This window comes from Sander lucioperca, chromosome 17 (genome assembly GCF_008315115.2).
Source record: "Sander lucioperca isolate FBNREF2018 chromosome 17, SLUC_FBN_1.2, whole genome shotgun sequence".
Taxonomy (NCBI): domain Eukaryota; kingdom Metazoa; phylum Chordata; class Actinopteri; order Perciformes; family Percidae; genus Sander; species Sander lucioperca.
Genome location: NC_050189.1, coordinates 27,472,954 through 27,496,618, shown reverse-complemented (window position 1 = coordinate 27,496,618; position 23,665 = coordinate 27,472,954).

Below are 23,665 nucleotides of genomic sequence, written 5' to 3'. Positions count from 1 at the left end.
TATTATGTTGAAATGACATCATAGTATAGTATGTCGAAAAAAGTCACAAAAACCTCACAGTATAGACTCTCGAAAAAAATCATGAAAAACGTCATAGTATATATAGTATGTCGAAAAAAACGTCATAGTATAGCATGTTGAAATGACATCATTGTATAGTATGTCGATCAAAGTAACAAAAACGTTACTAGTATCATAGTATAGTATGTCAAAAAAATATCATAGTATAGTATGTCGAAAAAAGTCATAAAATTGTCATAGTATATTATGTCGAAAAAACATCGTAGTATAATATGTCGAAAAATGTCACAAAAACCTCATAGTATAGAATGTCGAAATATTCACAAAAATGTCATAGTATTGTATGTCGAAAAAACATCATAGTATAGCATTTTGAAATGACATCATAGTATAGTATGTCGAAAAAAGTCACACAAACGTCATAGGATAGTATGTTGAAAATAGTCACAGCATAGTATGTCGACAAAAGTCACAAAAACCTCATAGTATAGTATGTCAAAAAAACGTCATAGTCTAGCATGTGGAAAAAAGTCACAAAAACATCATAGTATAGTACGTCGAAAAAAACGCATATTATAGTTTGTCGAAAAAAGTCACAAAAACGTCATAGTATAGTATGTCGAAAAAATATCATAGTATAGTATGTTGAAAAAGAAGGCATATAGTGTGTTCAAAAAAGTCACAAAAACATCAAAGTATAGTATGTCGAAATGTTCACAAAAACGTCATAGTATAGCATGTTGAAATGACATCATAGTATAGTATGTCGAAAAAAGTCACAAAAACGTCATAGTATAGTATGTCGAAAAAATTCATAAAATTGTCATAGTATAGTATGTCGAAAAAACATTATAGTATGTCGAAAAATGTCACAAAAACCTCATACTATAGTATTTCGAAAAAAAAAGGCATATTATAGTGTGTCCAAAAAAGTCACAAAAACATCATAGTATAGTATGTCGAAATATTGACAAAAACGTCATAGTATAGTATGTTGAAAAAAAGTCATAGTATAGCATGTTGAAATGACATCATAGTATAGTATGTCGAAAAAAGTCACAACAACGTCATAGTATAGTATGTCGAAAAAAGTCACAAAAACATTATAATATAGTATGTTGAAAAAAAGTCACAAAAACGTTATAGTACAGTATGTCGAAAAAACGTCATAGTATAGTATGTCGAAAAAAGTCACAAAAACATCATAGGATAGTATGTTAACAAAAGTCACAGCATAGTATGTCGAAAAAGTAACAAAAACGTCACAGTATAGTATGTCGAAAAAAGTCACAAAAACGTTATAGTATAGTATGTCGAAAAAACGTCATAGTATAGCATGTTGAAATGACATCATGGCATAGTATGTTGAAAAAAGTCACAGCATAGTATATCGAAAAAAGTAACAAAAACGTCATTGTATAGTATGTCGAAAAAAGTCACAAAAACATCATAGTATAGTATGTTGAAAAAAGTCACAAAAACATCATATAGTATGTCGAAAAAAGTCACAAAAATCTAATAGTATAGTATGTCGAAAAAAGTAACAAAAACGTCATTGTATAGTATGTCGATGAAATTCACAAAAACATCATAGTATAGTATGTCGAAAAAAGTCACAAAAACGTCATAGTATAGTATGTCGAAAAAAAAAAGGCATATTAAAGTGTGTCCAAAAAAGTCACAAAAACATCATAGTATAGTATGTCGAAATATTAAAAAAACGTATAGTATAGTATGTCGAAAAACGTCATAGTAGAGCATGTTGAAATGACATCATAGCATAGTATGTTGAAAAAAGTCACAGCATAGTATATCGAAAAAAGTAACAAAAACGTCATTGTATAGTATGTCGAAAAAAGTCACAAAAACATCATAGTATAGTATGTTGAAAAAAGTCACAAAAACATCATATAGTATGTCGAAAAAAGTCACAAAAATCTAATAGTATAGTATGTCGAAAAAAGTAACAAAAACGTCATAGTATAGTATGTCGAAAAAAGTCACAAAAACATCATAGGATAGTATGTTAACAAAAGTCACAGCATAGTATGTCGAAAAAGTAACAAAAACGTCACAGTATAGTATGTCGAAAAAAGTCACAAAAACGTTATAGTATAGTATGTCGAAAAAACGTCATAGTATAGCATGTTGAAATGACATCATGGCATAGTATGTTGAAAAAAGTCACAGCATAGTATATCGAAAAAAGTAACAAAAACGTCATTGTATAGTATGTCGAAAAAAGTCACAAAAACATCATAGTATAGTATGTTGAAAAAAGTCACAAAAACATCATATAGTATGTCGAAAAAAGTCACAAAAATCTAATAGTATAGTATGTCGAAAAAAGTAACAAAAACGTCATTGTATAGTATGTCGATGAAATTCACAAAAACATCATAGTATAGTATGTCGAAAAAAGTCACAAAAACGTCATAGTATAGTATGTCGAAAAAAAAAAGGCATATTAAAGTGTGTCCAAAAAAGTCACAAAAACATCATAGTGTAGTATGTCGAAATATTAAAAAAACGTATAGTATAGTATGTCGAAAAAACGTCATAGTATAGCCTGTTGAAATGACATCATAGCATAGTATGTTGAAAAAAGTCACAGCATAGTATATCGAAAAAAGTAACAAAAACGTCATTGTATAGTATGTCGAAAAAAGTCACAAAAACATCATAGTATAGTATGTTGAAAAAAGTCACAAAAACATCATATAGTATGTCGAAAAAAGTCACAAAAATCTAATAGTATAGTATGTCGAAAAAAGTAACAAAAACGTCATTGTATAGTATGTCGAAGAAATTCACAAAAACATCATAGTATAGTATGTCGAAAAAAGTCACAAAAACGTCATAGTATAGTATGTCGAAAAAAATCATAAAAACGTCATAGTATAGTATGTTGAAATGACATCATAGTATAGTATGTCGAAAAAAGTCACAAAAACTTCATAGTATAGTATGTCGAAAAAATTCAAAAAATTGTCATAATATATTATGTCGAAAAAACATCATAGTATAGTATGTCGAAAAATGTCACAAAAACCTCATAGTATAGAATGTCGAAATATTCGCAAAAACTTCAAAGTATAGTATGTCGAAAAAACGTCATAGTATAGCATTTTGAAATGACATCATAGTATAGCATGTCGAAAAAACATCATTGTATAGTATGTCGAAAAATGTCACAAAAACCTCATAGTATAGAATGTCGAAATATTCACAAAAACGTCAAAGTATAGTATGTCGAAAAAACGTCATAGTATAGCATTTTGAAATGACATCATAGTATAGTATGTCAAAAAAATATCAGTATAGTATGTCGAAAAAAGTCATAAAATTGTCATAGTATATTATGTCGAAAAAACATCATAGTATAGTATGTCGAAAAATGTTACAAAAACCTCATAGTATAGAATGTCGAAATATTCACAAAAATGTCATAGTATAGTATGTCGAAAAAACATCATAGTATAGCATTTTGAAATGACATCATAGTATAGTATGTCGAAAAAAGTCACACAAACGTCATAGGATAGTATGTTGAAAATAGTCACAGCATAGTATGTCGAAAAAAGTAACAAAAACGTCACAGTATAGTATGTCGAAAAAAGTCACTAAAAAATCATAGTATAGTATGTCAAAAAAACGCCATAGTCTAGCATGTGGAAAAAAGTCACAAAAACATCATAGTATAGTACGTCGAAAAAAGCCACAAAAACGATATAGTATAGTATCTTGAAAAAAGTCACAAAAACGTAAAGGTATTGTATGTCGAAAAAACGTCATAGTATAGCATGTTGAAATGACATCATAGCATAGTATGTCGAAAAAAGTCACCGCATAGTATATCGAAAAAAGTAACAATAACCTAATAGTATCTTATGTCGAAAAAAGTCACAAAAATATCATAGTATAGTATGTCGAAAAAATCATGAAAACATCATAGTATAGTTTGTCGAAAAAAGTCACAAAAACCTCATAGTATAGTATGTCGAAAAAAAGGCATATTATAGTGTGTCCAAAAAAGTCACAAAAACATCATAGTATAGTATGTTGAAATGACATCATAGTATAGTATGTCGAAAAAAGTCACAAAAACCTCATAATATAGTATGTCGAAAAAAATCATAAAAACGTCATAGTATAGTATGTTGAAATGACATCATAGTATAGTATGTCGAAAAAAGTCATAAAATTGTCATAGTATATTATGTTGAAAAAACATCATAGTATAGTATGTCGAAAAATGTCACAAAAACCTCATAGTATAGAATGTCGAAATATTCACAAAAACGTCAAAGTATAGTATGTCGAAAAAACGTCATAGTATAGCATTTTGAAATGACATCATAGTATAGTATGTCAAAAAAATATCATAGTATAGTATGTCGAAAAATGTCATAAAATTGTCATAGTATAATATGTCGAAAAAACATCATAGTATAGTATGTCGAAAAATGTCACAAAAACCTCATAGTATAGAATGTCGAAATATTCACAAAAATGTCATAGTATAGTATGTCGAAAAAACATCATAGTATAGCATTTTAAAATGACATCATAGTATAGTATGTCGAAAAAAGTCACAAAAACGTCATAGTAGTATGTCAAAAAAACGTCATAGTCTAGCATGTGGATAGTATGTCGAAAAAAAAAGGCAAATATGTGTATGTGTGTCCAAAAAAGTCATAAAAACATCATAGTATAGTATGTCGAAATATTCACAAAAACGTCATAGTATAGCATGTTGAAATGACATCATAGTATAGTATGTCGAAAAAAGTCACAAAAACCTCATAGTATAGTATGTCGAAAAGATTCATAAAATTGTCATAGTATAGTATGTCGAAAAAACATCATAGTATAGTAAGTCGAAAAAAGTCACAAAAACGTCACACTATAGTATGTCAAAAAAAGTCACAAAAACGTTATATTATAGTATGTTGAAAAAAAGTCACAAAAACGTTATAGTATGGTATGTCGAAAAAACGTCATAGTATAGCATGTTGAAATGACATCATAGCATAGTATGTTGAAAAAAGTCACAGCATAGTATATCGAAAAAAGTAACAAAAACGTCATTGTATAGTATGTCGAAAAAAGTCACAAAAACATCACAGTATAGTATGTAGAAAAAAGTCACAAAAACACTATATAGCATGTCGAAAAAAGTCACAAAAATCTAATAGTATAGTATGTCGAAAAAAGTAACAAAAACATCATAGTATAGTATGTCGAAGAAATTCACAAAAACATCATAGTATAGTATGTCGAAAAAAGTCACAAAAACGTCATAGTATAGTACGTCGAAAAAAAAAAGGCATATTATAGTGTGTCCAAAAAAGTCACAAAAACATCATAGTATAGTATGTCGAAATATTAAAAAAAACATATAGTATAGAATGTCGAAAAAACGTCATAGTATAGCATGTTGAAATGACATTATAGTATAGTATGTCGAAAAAAGTCACAAAAACGTCATAGTATAGTATGCGAAAAAAGTCACAAAAACCTCATAGTATAGCATGTTGAAATGACATCATAGTATAGTATGTCGAAAAAAGTCACAAAAACCTCATAGCATAGTATGTCGAAAAAATCATAAAAACTCATAGTATAGTATGTCGAAAAAACATCATAGTATGTATGTCGAAAAAATTCACAAAAACGTCATAGTATAGTATGCGAAAAAAGTCACAAAAACCTCATCGTATAGTATGTCAAAAAAACGTCATAGTCTAGCAGGTGGAAAAAAAGTCACAAAAACGTCATAGTATAGCATGTGAAATGACATCATAGTATAGTATGTCGAAAAAAGTTACAAAAACCTCATAGTATAGTATGTCGAAAAATCTAAAAACATCATAGTATAGTATGTTGAATAAAGTCACAAAAACCTCATAGTATAGCTTGTTGAAAGACATCATAGTACAGTATATCGAAATAAAATTCACAAAAACCTCATAGTATAGTATGTCAAAAAATTTCATAAAAACGTCATAGTATAGTATGTCGAAAAAAACGTCATATAATAGCATGTTGAAATGACATCATAGTGTAGTATGTCGAAAAAAGTCACAAAAACGTCATTGTATAGTATGTTGAAAAAAGTCATAAAATTGTCATAGTATATTATGTTGAAATGACATCATAGTATAGTATGTCGAAAAAAGTCACAAAAACCTCACAGTATAGACTCTCGAAAAAAATCATGAAAAACGTCATAGTATATATAGTATGTCGAAAAAAACGTCATAGTATAGCATGTTGAAATGACATCATTGTATAGTATGTCGATCAAAGTAACAAAAACGTTACTAGTATCATAGTATAGTATGTCAAAAAAATATCATAGTATAGTATGTCGAAAAAAGTCATAAAATTGTCATAGTATATTATGTCGAAAAAACATCGTAGTATAATATGTCGAAAAATGTCACAAAAACCTCATAGTATAGAATGTCGAAATATTCACAAAAATGTCATAGTATTGTATGTCGAAAAAACATCATAGTATAGCATTTTGAAATGACATCATAGTATAGTATGTCGAAAAAAGTCACACAAACGTCATAGGATAGTATGTTGAAAATAGTCACAGCATAGTATGTCGACAAAAGTCACAAAAACCTCATAGTATAGTATGTCAAAAAAACGTCATAGTCTAGCATGTGGAAAAAAGTCACAAAAACATCATAGTATAGTACGTCGAAAAAAACGCATATTATAGTTTGTCGAAAAAAGTCACAAAAACGTCATAGTATAGTATGTCGAAAAAATATCATAGTATAGTATGTTGAAAAAGAAGGCATATAGTGTGTTCAAAAAAGTCACAAAAACATCAAAGTATAGTATGTCGAAATGTTCACAAAAACGTCATAGTATAGCATGTTGAAATGACATCATAGTATAGTATGTCGAAAAAAGTCACAAAACGTCATAGTATAGTATGTCGAAAAAATTCATAAAATTGTCATAGTATAGTATGTCGAAAAAACATTATAGTATGTCGAAAAATGTCACAAAAACCTCATACTATAGTATTTCGAAAAAAAAGGCATATTATAGTATGTCCAAAAAAGTCACAAAAACATCATAGTATAGTATGTCGAAATATTGACAAAAACGTCATAGTATAGTATGTTGAAAAAAAGTCATAGTATAGCATGTTGAAATGACATCATAGTATAGTATGTCGAAAAAAGTCACAACAACGTCATAGTATAGTATGTCGAAAAAAGTCACAAAAACATTATAATATAGTATGTTGAAAAAAAGTCACAAAAAAGTTATAGTACAGTATGTCGAAAAAACGTCATAGTATAGTATGTCGAAAAAAGTCACAAAAACATCATAGGATAGTATGTTAACAAAAGTCACAGCATAGTATGTCGAAAAAGTAACAAAAACGTCACAGTATAGTATGTCGAAAAAAGTCACAAAAACGTTATAGTATAGTATGTCGAAAAAACGTCATAGTATAGCATGTTGAAATGACATCATGGCATAGTATGTTGAAAAAAGTCACAGCATAGTATATCGAAAAAAGTAACAAAAACGTCATTGTATAGTATGTCGAAAAAAGTCACAAAAACATCATAGTATAGTATGTTGAAAAAAGTCACAAAAACATCATATAGTATGTCGAAAAAAGTCACAAAATCAATGTTATGTCGAAAAAAAGTAACAAAAACGTCATTGTATAGTATGTCGATGAAAATTCACAAAAACATCATAGTATAGTATGTCGAAAAAAAGTCACAAAAAACGTCATAGTATAGTATGTCGAGGCATATAAGTGTGTCCAAAAAGTCACAAAAACATCATAGTGTAGTATGTCGAAATATTAAAAAAACGTATAGTATAGTATGTCGAAAAAACGTCATAGTATAGCCTGTTGAAATGACATCATAGCATAGTATGTTGAAAAAAGTCACAGCATAGTATATCGAAAAAAGTAACAAAACGTCATTGTATAGTATGTCGAAAAAAGTCACAAAAACTCATAGTATAGTATGTGAAAAAAGTCACAAAAACATCATATAGTATGTCGAAAAAAGTCACAAAAATCTAATAGTATAGTATGTCGAAAAAAGTAACAAAAACGTCATTGTATAGTATGTCGAAGAAATTCACAAAAACATCATAGTATAGTATGTCGAAAAAAGTCACAAAAACGTCATAGGATAATATGTTAACAAAAGTCACAGCATAGTATGTCGAAAAAGTAACAAAAACGTCACAGTATAGTATGTCGAAAAAAGTAAAACAAAATTATACTATAGTATGTTGAAAAAAAGTCACAAATACATTATAGTACAGTATGTTGAAAAACGCATAGTATAACATGTTGAAATGACATCATAGCATAGTATGTGAAAAAAGTCACAGCATAGTATATCGAAAAAAAGTAACAAAAACGTCATTGTATAGTAGTCGAAAAAAGTCACAAAAAACATCATAGTATAGTATCTTGAAAAAAGTCACAAAAACATCATATAGTATGTCGAAAAAGTCACAAAAATCTAATAGTATAGTATGTCGAAAAAAGTAACAAAAACGTCATTGTATAGTATGTCGAGAAATTCATAAAAACATGTAGTATAGTATGTCGAAAAAAAGTCACAAAAACGTCATAGTATAGTATGTCGAAAAATAAAAGCATATTATAGTGTGTCCAAAAAGTCACAAAAACATCAGTATAGTATGTCGAAAATATTAAAAAAACGTATAGTATAGTATGTCGAAAAAAACGTCATAGTATAGCATGTTGAAATGACATCATAGTATAGTATGTCGAAAAAAGTCACAAAACGTCATAGTATAGTATGTCGAAAAAAATCATAAAAAACGTCATAGTATAGTATGTTGAAATGACATCATAGTATAGTATGTCGAAAAAAAGTCACAAAAACTCATAGTATAGTATGTCGAAAAAAGTCATAAAATGTCATAGTATATTATGTTGAAATGACATCATAGTATAGTATGTCGAAAAAAGTCACAAAACCTCATAGTATAGGACTCTCGAAAAAAATCATGAAAAACGTCATAGTATATATAGTATGTCGAAAAAACGTCATAGTATAGCATGTTGAAANTGTCGAAAAAAGTCATAAAATTGTCGTAGTATATTATGTCGAAAAAGTCATAAAATTGTCGTAGTATATTATGTCGAAAAAACATCATAGTATAGGTATGTCGAAAAATGTCACAAAAACCTCATAGTATAGAATGTCGAAATATTCACAAAAACGTCAAAGTATCGTATGTCGAAAAAACGTCATAGTATAGCATTTTGAAATGACATCATAGTATAGTATGTCACAAAATATCATAGTATAGTATGTCGAAAAAAAGTCATAAAATTGTCATAGTATATTATGTCGAAAAAACATCATAGTATAGTATGTCGAAAAATGTCACAACAACCTCATAGTATAGAATGTCGAAATATTCACAAAAATGTCATAGTATAGTATGTCGAAAAAACATCATAGTATAGCATTTTGAAATTACATCATAGTATAGTATGTCGAAAAAAGTCACACAAACGTCATAGGATAGTATGTTGAAAATAGTCACAGCATAGTATGTCGAAAAAAGTAACAAAAACGTCACAGTATAGTATGTCGAAAAAAGTCACTAAAAAATCATAGTATAGTATGTCAAAAAAACGTCACAGTCTAGCATGTGGAAAAAAGTCACAAAAACATCATAGTATAGTACGTCGAAAAAAAACTCATATTATAGTGTGTTGAAAAAAGTCACAAAAACGTCATAGTATAGTATGTCGAAAAAAATTCATAAAAACGTCATAGTATAGTATGTCGAAAAAAGTCACAAAAACGTCATAGTATAGTATGTCGAAAAAAGTCACAAAAACGTCATAGTATAGTATGTCGAAAAAAATTCATACAAACGTCATAGTATAGTATGTCGAAAAAACCTCATAGTATAGTTTGTCGAAAAAAGTCACCGCATAGTATATCGAAAAAAGTAACAATAACCTAATAGTATCTTATTTCGAAAAAAGTCACAAAATAATCATAGTATAGTATGTCGAAAAAATTCACAAAAACATCATAGTATAGTATGTTGAAAAAAGTCACCGCATAGTAAATCGAAAAAAGTAACAATAACCTAATAGTATCTTATGTCGAAAAAAGTCACAAAAATATCATAGTATAGTATGTCGAAAAAAGTCACAAAAACATCATAGTATAGTATGTCGAAGAAATTCACAAAAACATCATAGCATAGTATGTCGAAAAAAGTCATAAAAACCTCATAGTATAATATGTCGAAAAAATCATGAAAACATCATAGTATAGTTTGTCGAAAAAAGTCACAAAAACATCATAGTATAGTATGTCGAAGAAATTCACAAAAACATCATAGCATAGTATGTCGAAAAAAGTCATAAAAACCTCATAGTATAATATGTCGAAAAAATCATGAAAACATCATAGTATAGTTTGTCGAAAAAAGTCACAAAAACATCATAGTATAGGATGTGAAATGACATCATAGTATAGTATGTCGAAAAAAGTCACAAAAACGTCATAGTATAGTATGTCGAAAAACGTCATAGTATGACATGTTGAAATTACATCATAGTATAGTATGTCGAAAAAATATCATAGTATAGTATGTCGAAAAAAGTCATAAAATTGTCATAGTATATTATGTCGAAAAAACATCATAGTATAGTATGTCGAAAAATGTCACAAAAACCTCATAGTATAGAATGTCGAAATATTCACAAAAACGTCATAGTATAGCATGTTGAAATGACATCATAGTATAGTATGTCGAAAAAAGTCACAAAAACGTCATAGAAAAAAAAGGCATATATGTGTATGTGTGTCCAAAGAAGTCATAAAAACATCATAGTATAGTATGTCGAATATTCACAAAAACGTCATAGTATAGCATGTTGAAATGACATCATAGTATAGTATGTCGAAAAAAGTCACAAAAACGTCATAGTATAGTATGTTGAAAAATTCAGAGCAGAGTATGTCGAAAAAAAGTAACAAAAACGTCATGGTATAGTATGTCGAAAAAAGTCACAAAAACGTCATAGTATATTATGTCGAAAAAACATCATAGTATAGTATGTCGAAAAATGTCACAAAAACCTCATAGTATAGAATGTCAAAATATTCACAAAATGTCATAGTATAGTATGTCGATAAAACATCATAGTATAGCATTTTGAAATGACATCATAGTATAGTATGTCGAAAAAAGTCACACAAACGTCATAGGATAGTATGTTGAAAATAGTCACAGCATAGTATGTCGAAAAAAGTAACAAAAACGTCACAGTATAGTATGTCGAAAAAAGTCACTAAAACCTCATAGTATAGTATGTCGAAAAAAAGGCATATTATAGTGTGTCCAAAAAAGTCACAAAAACATCATAGTATAATATGTAGAAAAAATCATGAAAACATCATAGTATAGTTTGTCGAAAAAAGTCACAAAAACCTCATAGTATAGTATGTAGAAAAAAAGGCATATTATAGTGTGTCCAAAAAGTCACAAAAACATCATAGTATAGTATGTCGAAATATTGACAAAAACGTCATAGTATAGTATGTTGAAATGACATCATAGTATAGTATGTCGAAAAAAGTCACAAAAACGTCATAGTATAGTATGTCGAAAGAAAAAGGCATATATGTGTATGTGTGTCCAAAAAGTCATAAAAACATCATAGTATAGTATGTCGAAATATTCACAAAAACGTCATAGTATAGTATGTCGAAAAAACGTCATAGTATAGCATGTTGAAATGACATCATAGTATAGTATGTCGAAAAAAGTCACAAAAATGTCATATGTTGAAAAATTCAGAGCAGAGTATGTCGAAAAAAGTAACAAAAACGTCATGGTATAGTATGTCGAAAAAAGTCACAAAAACGTCATCGTATAGTACGTCGAAAAAAATCATAAAAACGTCATAGTATAGTATGTTGAAATGACATCATAGTATAGTATGTCGAAAAAAGTCACAAAAACTTCATAGTATAGTATGTCGAAAAAAGTCAGAAAATTGTCATAGTATATTATGTCGAAAAAACATCATAGTATAGTATGTCGAAAAATGTCACAAAAACCTCATAGTATAGAATGTCGAAATATTCACAAAAATGTCATAGTATAGTATGTCGAAAAAAAATCATAGTATAGCATTTTGAATGACATCATAGTATAGTATGTCGAAAAAAGTCACACAAACGTCATAGGATATTATGTTGAAAATAGTCACAGCATAGTATGTCGAAAAAAGTAACAAAAACGTCACAGTATAGTATGTCGAAAAAAAGTCACTAAAAAATCATAGTATAGTATGTCAAAAAAACGTCATAGTCTAGCATGTGGAAAAAAGTCACAAAAACATCATAGTATAGTACGTCGAAAAAAAACTCATATTATAGTGTGTTGAAAAAAGTCACAAAAACATCATAGTATAGTATGTCGAAAAAACATCATAGTATAGTATGTCGAAAAATGTCACAAAAACCTCATAGTATAGAATGTCGAAATATTCACAAAAACGTCAAAGTATAGTATGTCGAAAAAAACGTCATAGTATAGCATTTTGAAATGACATCATAGTATAGTATGTCAACAAAATATCATAGTATAGTATGTCGAAAAAGTCATAAAATTGTCATAGTATATTATGTCGAAAAAACATCATAGTATAGTATGTCGAAAAATGTCACAACAACCTCATAGTATAGAATGTCGAAATATTCACAAAAATGTCATAGTATAGTATGTCGAAAAAACATCATAGTATAGCATTTGAAATTACATCATAGTATAGTATGTCGAAAAAAGTCACACAAACGTCATAGGATAGTATGTTGAAAATGGTCACAGCATAGTATGTCGAAAAAAGTAACAAAAACGTCACAGTATAGTATGTCGAAAAAAGTCACTAAAAAATCATAGTATAGTATGTCAAAAAAACGTCACAGTCTAGCATGTGGAAAAAAGTCACAAAAACATCATAGTATAGTACGTCGAAAAAAAACTCATATTATAGTGTGTTGAAAAAAGTCACAAAACGTCATAGTATAGTATGTCGAAAAAAATTCATAAAACGTCATAGTATAGTATGTCGAAAAAAGTCACAAAAACGTCATAGTATAGTATGTCGAAAAAAGTCACAAAAACGTCATAGTATAGTATGTCGAAAAAAATTCATACAAACGTCATAGTATAGTATGTCAAAAAAACCTCATAGTATAGTTTGTCGAAAAAAGTCACAAAAACCTCATAGTATAGTATGTCGAAAAAATCATAAAAACGTCATAGTATAGTATGTTGAAAAACATTATAATATAGTATGTAGAAAAAAGTCACAAAAACCTCATAGTATGGAATGTCGAAAAAAGTCACAAAAACGTAATGGTATTGTATGTCGAAAAACGTCATAGTATAGCATGTTGAAAAAAGTCACCGCATAGTATATCGAAAAAAGTAACAATAACCTAATAGTATCTTATTTCGAAAAAGTCACAAAAAAATCATAGTATAGTATGTCGAAAAAATTCACAAAAACATCATAGTATAGTATGTTGAAAAAAGTCACCGCATAGTAAATCGAAAAAAGTAACAATAACCTAATAGTATCTTATGTCGAAAAAAGTCACAAAATATCATAGTATAGTATGTCGAAAAAAGTCACAAAAACATCATAGTATAGTATGTCGAAGAAATTCACAAAAACATCATAGCATAGTATGTCGAAAAAAGTCATAAAAACCTCATAGTATAATATGTCGAAAAAATCATGAAAACATCATAGTATAGTTTGTCGAAAAAAGTCACAAAAACATCATAGTATAGTATGTCGAAGAAATTCACAAAAACATCATAGCATAGTATGTCGAAAAAAGTCATAAAAACCTCATAGTATAATATGTCGAAAAAATCATGAAAACATCATAGTATAGGATGTTGAAATGACATCATAGTATAGTATGTCGAAAAAAGTCACAAAAACGTCATAGTATAGTATGTCGAAAAAACGTCATAGTATGACATGTTGAAATTACATCATAGTATAGTATGTCGAAAAATATCATAGTATAGTATGTCGAAAAAAGTCATAAAATTGTCATAGTATATTATGTCGAAAAAACATCATAGTATAGTATGTCGAAAAATGTCACAAAAACCTCATAGTATAGAATGTCGAAATATTCACAAAAACGTCATAGTATAGCATGTTGAAATGACATCATAGTATAGTATGTCGAAAAAAGTCACAAAAACGTCATAGAAAAAAAAAGGCATATATGTGTATGTGTGTCCAAAGAAGTCATAAAAACATCATAGTATAGTATGTCGAAATATTCACAAAAACGTCATAGTATAGTATGTCGAAAAAACGTCATAGTATGACATGTTGAAATTACATCATAGTATAGTATGTCGAAAAAATATCATAGTATAGTATGTCGAAAAAAGTCATAAAATTGTCATAGTATATTATGTCGAAAAAACATCATAGTATAGTATGTCGAAAAATGTCACAAAAACCTCATAGTATAGAATGTCGAAATATTCACAAAAACGTCATAGTATAGCATGTTGAAATGACATCATAGTATAGTATGTCGAAAAAAGTCACAAAACGTCATAGAAAAAAAAAGGCATATATGTGTATGTGTGTCCAAAGAAGTCATAAAAACATCATAGTATAGTATGTCGAAATATTCACAAAAACGTCATAGTATAGCATGTTGAAATGACATCATAGTATAGTATGTCGAAAAAAGTCACAAAAACGTCATAGTATAGTATGTGAAAAATTCAGAGCAGAGTATGTCGAAAAAAGTAACAAAACGTCATGGTATAGTATGTCGAAAAAAGTCACAAAAACGTCATAGTATATTATGTCGAAAAAACATCATAGTATAGTATGTCGAAAAATGTCACAAAAACCTCATAGTATAGAATGTCAAAATATTCACAAAAATGTCATAGTATAGTATGTCGATAAAACATCATAGTATAGCATTTTGAAATGACATCATAGTATAGTATGTCGAAAAAAGTCACACAAACGTCATAGGATAGTATGTTGAAAATAGTCACAGCATAGTATGTCGAAAAAAGTAACAAAAACGTCACAGTATAGTATGTCGAAAAAAGTCACTAAAACCTCATAGTATAGTATGTCGAAAAAAGGCATATATAGTGTGTCCAAAAAAGTCACAAAAACATCATAGTATAATATGTAGAAAAAATCATGAAAACATCATAGTATAGTTTGTCGAAAAAAGTCACAAAAACCTCATAGTATAGTATGTAGAAAAAAAGGCATATTATAGTGTGTCCAAAAAAGTCACAAAAACATCATAGTATAGTATGTCGAAATATTGACAAAAACGTCATAGTATAGTATGTTGAAATGACATCATAGTATAGTATGTCGAAAAAAAGTCACAAAAACGTCATAGTATAGTATGTCGAAAGAAAAAGGCATATATGTGTATGTGTGTCCAAAAAAGTCATAAAAACATCATAGTATAGTATGTCGAAATATTCACAAAAACGTCATAGTATAGTATGTCGAAAAAACGTCATAGTATAGCATGTTGAAATGACATCATAGTATAGTATGTCGAAAAAAGTAACAAAAATGTCATATGTTGAAAATTCAGAGCAGAGTATGTCGAAAAAGTAACAAAAACGTCATGGTATAGTATGTCGAAAAAAGTCACAAAAACGTCATCGTATAGTACGTCGAAAAAAAATCATAAAAACGTCATAGTATAGTATGTTGAAATGACATCATAGTATAGTATGTCGAAAAAAGTCACAAAAACTTCATAGTATAGTATGTCGAAAAAAGTCAGAAAATTGTCATAGTATATTATGTCGAAAAAACATCATAGTATAGTATGTCGAAAAATGTCACAAAAACCTCATAGTATAGAATGTCGAAATATTCACAAAAATGTCATAGTATAGTATGTCGAAAAAAAATCATAGTATAGCATTTTGAATGACATCATAGTATAGTATGTCGAAAAAGTCACACAAACGTCATAGGATATTATGTTGAAAATAGTCACAGCATAGTATGTCGAAAAAAGTAACAAAAACGTCACAGTATAGTATGTCGAAAAAAGTCACTAAAAAATCATAGTATAGTATGTCAAAAAAACGTCATAGTCTAGCATGTGGAAAAAAGTCACAAAAACATCATAGTATAGTACGTCGAAAAAAAACTCATATTATAGTGTGTTGAAAAAAGTCACAAAAACATCATAGTATAGTATGTCGAAAAAACATCATAGTATAGTATGTCGAAAAATGTCACAAAAACCTCATAGTATAGAATGTCGAAATATTCACAAAAACGTCAAAGTATAGTATGTCGAAAAAACGTCATAGTATAGCATTTGAAATGACATCATAGTATAGTATGTCAACAAAATATCATAGTATAGTATGTCGAAAAAAGTCATAAAATTGTCATAGTATATTATGTCGAAAAAACATCATAGTATAGTATGTCGAAAAATGTCACAACAACCTCATAGTATAGAATGTCGAAATATTCACAAAAATGTCATAGTATAGTATGTCGAAAAAACATCATAGTATAGCATTTTGAAATTACATCATAGTATAGTATGTCGAAAAAAGTCACACAAACGTCATAGGATAGTATGTTGAAAATAGTCACAGCATAGTATGTCGAAAAAAGTAACAAAAACGTCACAGTATAGTATGTCGAAAAAAGTCACTAAAAAATCATAGTATAGTATGTCAAAAAAACGTCACAGTCTAGCATGTGGAAAAAAGTCACAAAAACATCATAGTATAGTACGTCGAAAAAAAACTCATATTATAGTGTGTTGAAAAAAGTCACAAAAACGTCATAGTATAGTATGTCGAAAAAAATTCATAAAAACGTCATAGTATAGTATGTCGAAAAAAGTCACAAAAACGTCATAGTATAGTATGTCGAAAAAATCACAAAAACGTCATAGTATAGTATGTCGAAAAAAATTCATACAAACGTCATAGTATAGTATGTCGAAAAAACCTCATAGTATAGTTTTGTCGAAAAAAGTCACAATAACCTCATAGTATAGTATGTCGAAAAAATCATAAAAACGTCATAGTATAGTATGTTGAAAAACATTATAATATAGTATGTAGAAAAAAGTCACAAAAACCTCATAGTATGGAATGTCGAAAAAAGTCACAAAACGTAATGGTATTGTATGTCGAAAAAACGTCATAGTATAGCATGTTGAAAAAAGTCACCGCATAGTATATCGAAAAAAGTAACAATAACCTAATAGTATCTTATTTCGAAAAAAGTCACAAAAAAATCATAGTATAGTATGTCGAAAAAATTCACAAAAACATCATAGTATAGTATGTTGAAAAAAGTCACCGCATAGTAAATCGAAAAAAGTAACAATAACCTAATAGTATCTTATGTCGAAAAAAGTCACAAAAATATCATAGTATAGTATGTCGAAAAAGTCACAAAAACATCATAGTATAGTATGTCGAAGAAATTCACAAAAACATCATAGCATAGTATGTCGAAAAAAGTCATAAAAACCTCATAGTATAATATGTCGAAAAAATCATGAAAACATCATAGTATAGTTTGTCGAAAAAGTCACAAAAACATCATAGTATAGTATGTCGAAGAAATTCACAAAAACATCATAGCATAGTATGTCGAAAAAAGTCATAAAAACCTCATAGTATAATATGTCGAAAAAATCATGAAAACATCATAGTATAGGATGTTGAAATGACATCATAGTATAGTATGTCGAAAAAAGTCACAAAAACGTCATAGTATAGTATGTCGAAAAAACGTCATAGTATGACATGTTGAAATTACATCATAGTATAGTATGTCGAAAAATATCATAGTATAGTATGTCGAAAAAAGTCATAAAATGTCATAGTATATTATGTCGAAAAAACATCATAGTATAGTATGTCGAAAAATGTCACAAAAACCTCATAGTATAGAATGTCGAAATATTCACAAAACGTCATAGTATAGCATGTTGAAATGACATCATAGTATAGTATGTCGAAAAAAGTCACAAAAACGTCATAGAAAAAAAAGGCATATATGTGTATGTGTGTCCAAAGAAGTCATAAAACATCATAGTATAGTATGTCGAAATATTCACAAAAACGTCATAGTATAGCATGTTGAAATGACATCATAGTATAGTATGTCGAAAAAAGTCACAAAAACGTCATAGTATAGTATGTTGAAAAATTCAGAGCAGAGTATGTCGAAAAACGTAACAAAAACGTCATGGTATAGTATGTCGAAAAAAGTCACAAAAACGTCATAGTATATTATGTCGAAAAAACATCATAGTATAGTATGTCGAAAAATGTCACAAAAACCTCATAGTATAGAATGTCAAAATATCACAAAATGTCATAGTATAGTATGTCGATAAAACATCATAGTATAGCATTTTGAAATGACATCATAGTATAGTATGTCGAAAAAAGTCACACAAACGTCATAGGATAGTATGTTGAAAATAGTCACAGCATAGTATGTCGAAAAAAGTAACAAAAACGTCACAGTATAGTATGTCGAAAAAAGTCACTAAAACCTCATAGTATAGTATGTCGAAAAAAAGGCATATTATAGTGTGTCCAAAAAGTCACAAAACATCATAGTATAATATGTAGAAAAAATCATGAAAACATCATAGTATAGTTTGTCGAAAAAAGTCACAAAAACCTCATAGTATAGTATGTAGAAAAAAAGGCATATTATAGTGTGTCCACAAAAAGTCACAAAAACATCATAGTATAGTATGTCGAAATATTGACAAAAACGTCATAGTATAGTATGTTGAAATGACATCATAGTATAGTATGTCGAAAAAAGTCACAAAAACGTCATAGTATAGTATGTCGAAAGAAAAAGGCATATATGTGTATGTGTGTCCAAAAAGTCATAAAAACATCATAGTATAGTATGTCGAAATATTCACAAAACGTCATAGTATAGTATGTCGAAAAAACGTCATAGTATAGCATGTTGAAATGACATCATAGTATAGTATGTCGAAAAAAGTCACAAAATGTCATATGTTGAAAAATTCAGAGCAGAGTATGTCGAAAAAAGTAACAAAAACGTCATGGTATAGTATGTCGAAAAAGTCACAAAAACGTCATCGTATAGTACGTCGAAAAAAATCATAAAAACGTCATAGTATAGTATGTTGAAATGACATCATAGTATAGTATGTCGAAAAAGTCACAAAAACTTCATAGTATAGTATGTCGAAAAAAGTCAGAAAATTGTCATAGTATATTATGTCGAAAAAACATCATAGTATAGTATGTCGAAAAAAGTCAGAAAATTGTCATAGTATATTATGTCGAAAAAACATCATAGTATAGTATGTCGAAAAAAGTCACTAAAACCTCATAGTATAGTATGTTAAAAAAACGTCATAGTCTAGCATGTGGAAAAAAGTCACAAAAACATCATAGTATAGTACGTCGAAAAAAACTCATATTATAGTGTGTCGAAAAAAGTCACAAAAACGTCATAGTATAGTATGTCGAAAAAAATTCATAAAAACGTCATAGTATAGTATGTCGAAAAAACCTCATAGTATAGTATGTCGAAAAAAGTCACAAAAACCTCATAGTATAGTATGTCGAAAAAAGTCACAAAAACGTCATAGTATAGTATGTCGAAAAAACCTCATAGTATAGTTTGTCGAAAAAAGTCACAAAAACCTCATAGTATAGTATGTCGAAAAATGTCACAACAACCTCATAGTATAGAATGTCGAAATATTCACAAAAATGTCATAGTATAGTATGTCGAAAAAACATCATAGTATAGCATTTTGAAATGACATCACAGTATAGTATGTCGAAAAAAGTCACTAAAAAATCATAGTATAGTATGTCAAAAAAACGTCATAGTCTAGCATGTGGAAAAAAGTCACAAAAACATCACAGTATAGTACGTCGAAAAAAAACTCATATTATAGTGTGTCGAAAAAAGTCACAAAAACGTCATAGTATAGTATGTCGAAAAAAATTCATACAAACTTCATAGTATAGTATGTCGAAAAAACCTCATAGTATAGTTTGTCGAAAAAAGTCACAAAGACCTCATAGTATAGTATGTCGAAAAAATCATAAAAACGTCATAGTATAGTATGTTGAAAAACATTATAATATAGTATGTAGAAAAAAGTCACAATAACCTCATAGTATAGAATGTCGAAAAAAGCCACAAAAACGATATAGTATAGTATCTTGAAAAAAGTCACAAAAACGTAAAGGTATTGTATGTCGATAAAACGTCATAGTATAGCATGTTGAAATGACATCATAGTATAGTATATCAAAAAAATTCAGAAAAACATCATAGTATAGTATGTTGAAAAACGTCACCGCATAGTATATCGAAAAAAGTAACAATAACCTAATAGTATCTTATGTCGAAAAAAGTCACAAAAATATCATAGTATAGTATGTCGAAGAAATTCACAAAAACATCATAGCATAGTATGTCGAAAAAAAGTCATAAAAACCTCATAGTATAATATGTCGAAAAAATCATGAAAACATCATAGTATAGTTTGTCGAAAAAAGTCACAAAAACCTCATAGTATAGTATGTCGAAAAAATCATGAAAACATCATAGTATAGTTTGTCGAAAAAAGTCACAAAAACCTCATAGTATAGTATGTCGAAAAAAAGGCATATTATAGTGTGTCCAAAAAAGTCACAAAAACATCATAGTATAGTATGTTGAAATGACATCATAGTATAGTATGTCGAAAAAAGTCACAAAAACCTCATAATATAGTATGTCGAAAAAAATCATAAAAACGTCATAGTATAGTATGTTGAAATGACATCATAGTATAGTATGTCGAAAAAAGTCATAAAATTGTCATAGTATATTATGTTGAAAAAACATCATAGTATAGTATGTCGAAAAAAGTCACAAAAACCTCATAGTATAGTATGTCGAAAAAAGTCACAAAAACGTCATAGTATAGTATGTCGAAAAAACCTCATAGTATAGTTTGTCGAAAAAAGTCACAAAAACCTCATAGTATAGTATGTCGAAAAATGTCACAACAACCTCATAGTATAGAATGTCGAAATATTCACAAAAATGTCATAGTATAGTATGTCGAAAAAACATCATAGTATAGCATTTTGAAATGACATCACAGTATAGTATGTCGAAAAAAGTCACTAAAAAATCATAGTATAGTATGTCAAAAAAACGTCATAGTCTAGCATGTGGAAAAAAGTCACAAAAACATCACAGTATAGTACGTCGAAAAAAAACTCATATTATAGTGTGTCGAAAAAAGTCACAAAAACGTCATAGTATAGTATGTCGAAAAAAATTCATACAAACTTCATAGTATAGTATGTCGAAAAAACCTCATAGTATAGTTTGTCGAAAAAAGTCACAAAGACCTCATAGTATAGTATGTCGAAAAAATCATAAAAACGTCATAGTATAGTATGTTGAAAAACATTATAATATAGTATGTAGAAAAAAGTCACAATAACCTCATAGTATAGAATGTCGAAAAAAGCCACAAAAACGATATAGTATAGTATCTTGAAAAAAGTCACAAAAACGTAAAGGTATTGTATGTCGATAAAACGTCATAGTATAGCATGTTGAAATGACATCATAGTATAGTATATCAAAAAAATTCACAAAAACATCATAGTATAGTATGTTGAAAAACGTCACCGCATAGTATATCGAAAAAAGTAACAATAACCTAATAGTATCTTATGTCGAAAAAAGTCACAAAAATATCATAGTATAGTATGTCGAAGAAATTCACAAAAACATCATAGCATAGTATGTCGAAAAAAAGTCATAAAAACCTCATAGTATAATATGTCGAAAAAATCATGAAAACATCATAGTATAGTTTGTCGAAAAAAGTCACAAAAACCTCATAGTATAGTATGTCGAAAAAATCATGAAAACATCATAGTATAGTTTGTCGAAAAAAGTCACAAAAACCTCATAGTATAGTATGTCGAAAAAAAGGCATATTATAGTGTGTCCAAAAAAGTCACAAAAACATCATAGTATAGTATGTTGAAATGACATCATAGTATAGTATGTCGAAAAAAGTCACAAAAACCTCATAATATAGTATGTCGAAAAAAATCATAAAAACGTCATAGTATAGTATGTTGAAATGACATCATAGTATAGTATGTCGAAAAAAGTCATAAAATTGTCATAGTATATTATGTTGAAAAAACATCATAGTATAGTATGTCGAAAAATGTCACAAAAACCTCATAGTATAGAATGTCGAAATATTCACAAAAACGTCAAAGTATAGTATGTCGAAAAAACGTCATAGTATAGCATTTTGAAATGACATCATAGTATAGTATGTCAAAAAAATATCATAGTATAGTATGTCGAAAAAACATCATAGTATAGCATTTTAAAATGACATCATAGTATAGTATGTCGAAAAAAGTCACAACAACGTCATAGTAGTATGTCAAAAAAACGTCATAGTCTAGCATGTGGATAGTATGTCGAAAAAAAAAGGCATATATGTGTATGTGTGTCCAAAAAAGTCATAAAAACATCATAGTATAGTATGTCGAAATATTCACAAAAACGTCATAGTATAGCATGTTGAAATGACATCATAGTATAGTATGTCGAAAAAAGTCACAAAAACATCATAGTATAGTATGTTGAAAAATTCAGAGCAGAGTATGTCGAAAAAAGTAACAAAAACGTCATGGTATAGTATGTCGAAAAAAGTCATAAAAACGTCATAGTATAGTATGTCTAAAAAAATCATAAAAACGTCATAGTATAGTATGTCGAAAAATGTCACAAAAACCTCATAGTATAGAATGTCGAAATATTCACAAAAACGTCAAAGTATAGTATGTCGAAAACACGTCATAGTATAGCATTTTGAAATGACATCATAGTATAGTATGTCAAAAAAATATCATAGTATAGTATGTCGAAAAAAGTCATAAAATTGTCGTAGTATATTATGTCGAAAAAAAAATCATAGTATAGTATGTCGAAAAATGTCACAAAAACCTCATAGTATAGAATGTCGAAATATTCACAAAAACGTCAAAGTATAGTATGTCGAAAAAACGTCATAGTATAGCATTTTGAAATGACATCATAGTATAGTATGTCAACAAAATATCATAGTATAGTATGTCGAAAAAAGTCATAAAATTGTCATAGTATATTATGTCGAAAAAACATCATAGTATAGTATGTCGAAAAATGTCACAAAAACCTCATAGTATAGAATGTCGAAATATTCACAAAAGTGTCATAGTATAGTATGTCGAAAAAAAATCATAGTATAGCATTTTGAATGACATCATAGTATAGTATGTCGAAAAAAGTCACACAAACGTCATAGGATATTATGTTGAAAATAGTCACAGCATAGTATGTCGAAAAAAGTAACAAAAACGTCACAGTATAGTATGTCGAAAAAAGTCACTAAAAAATCATAGTATAGTATGTCAAAAAAACGTCATAGTCTAGCATGTGGAAAAAAGTCAC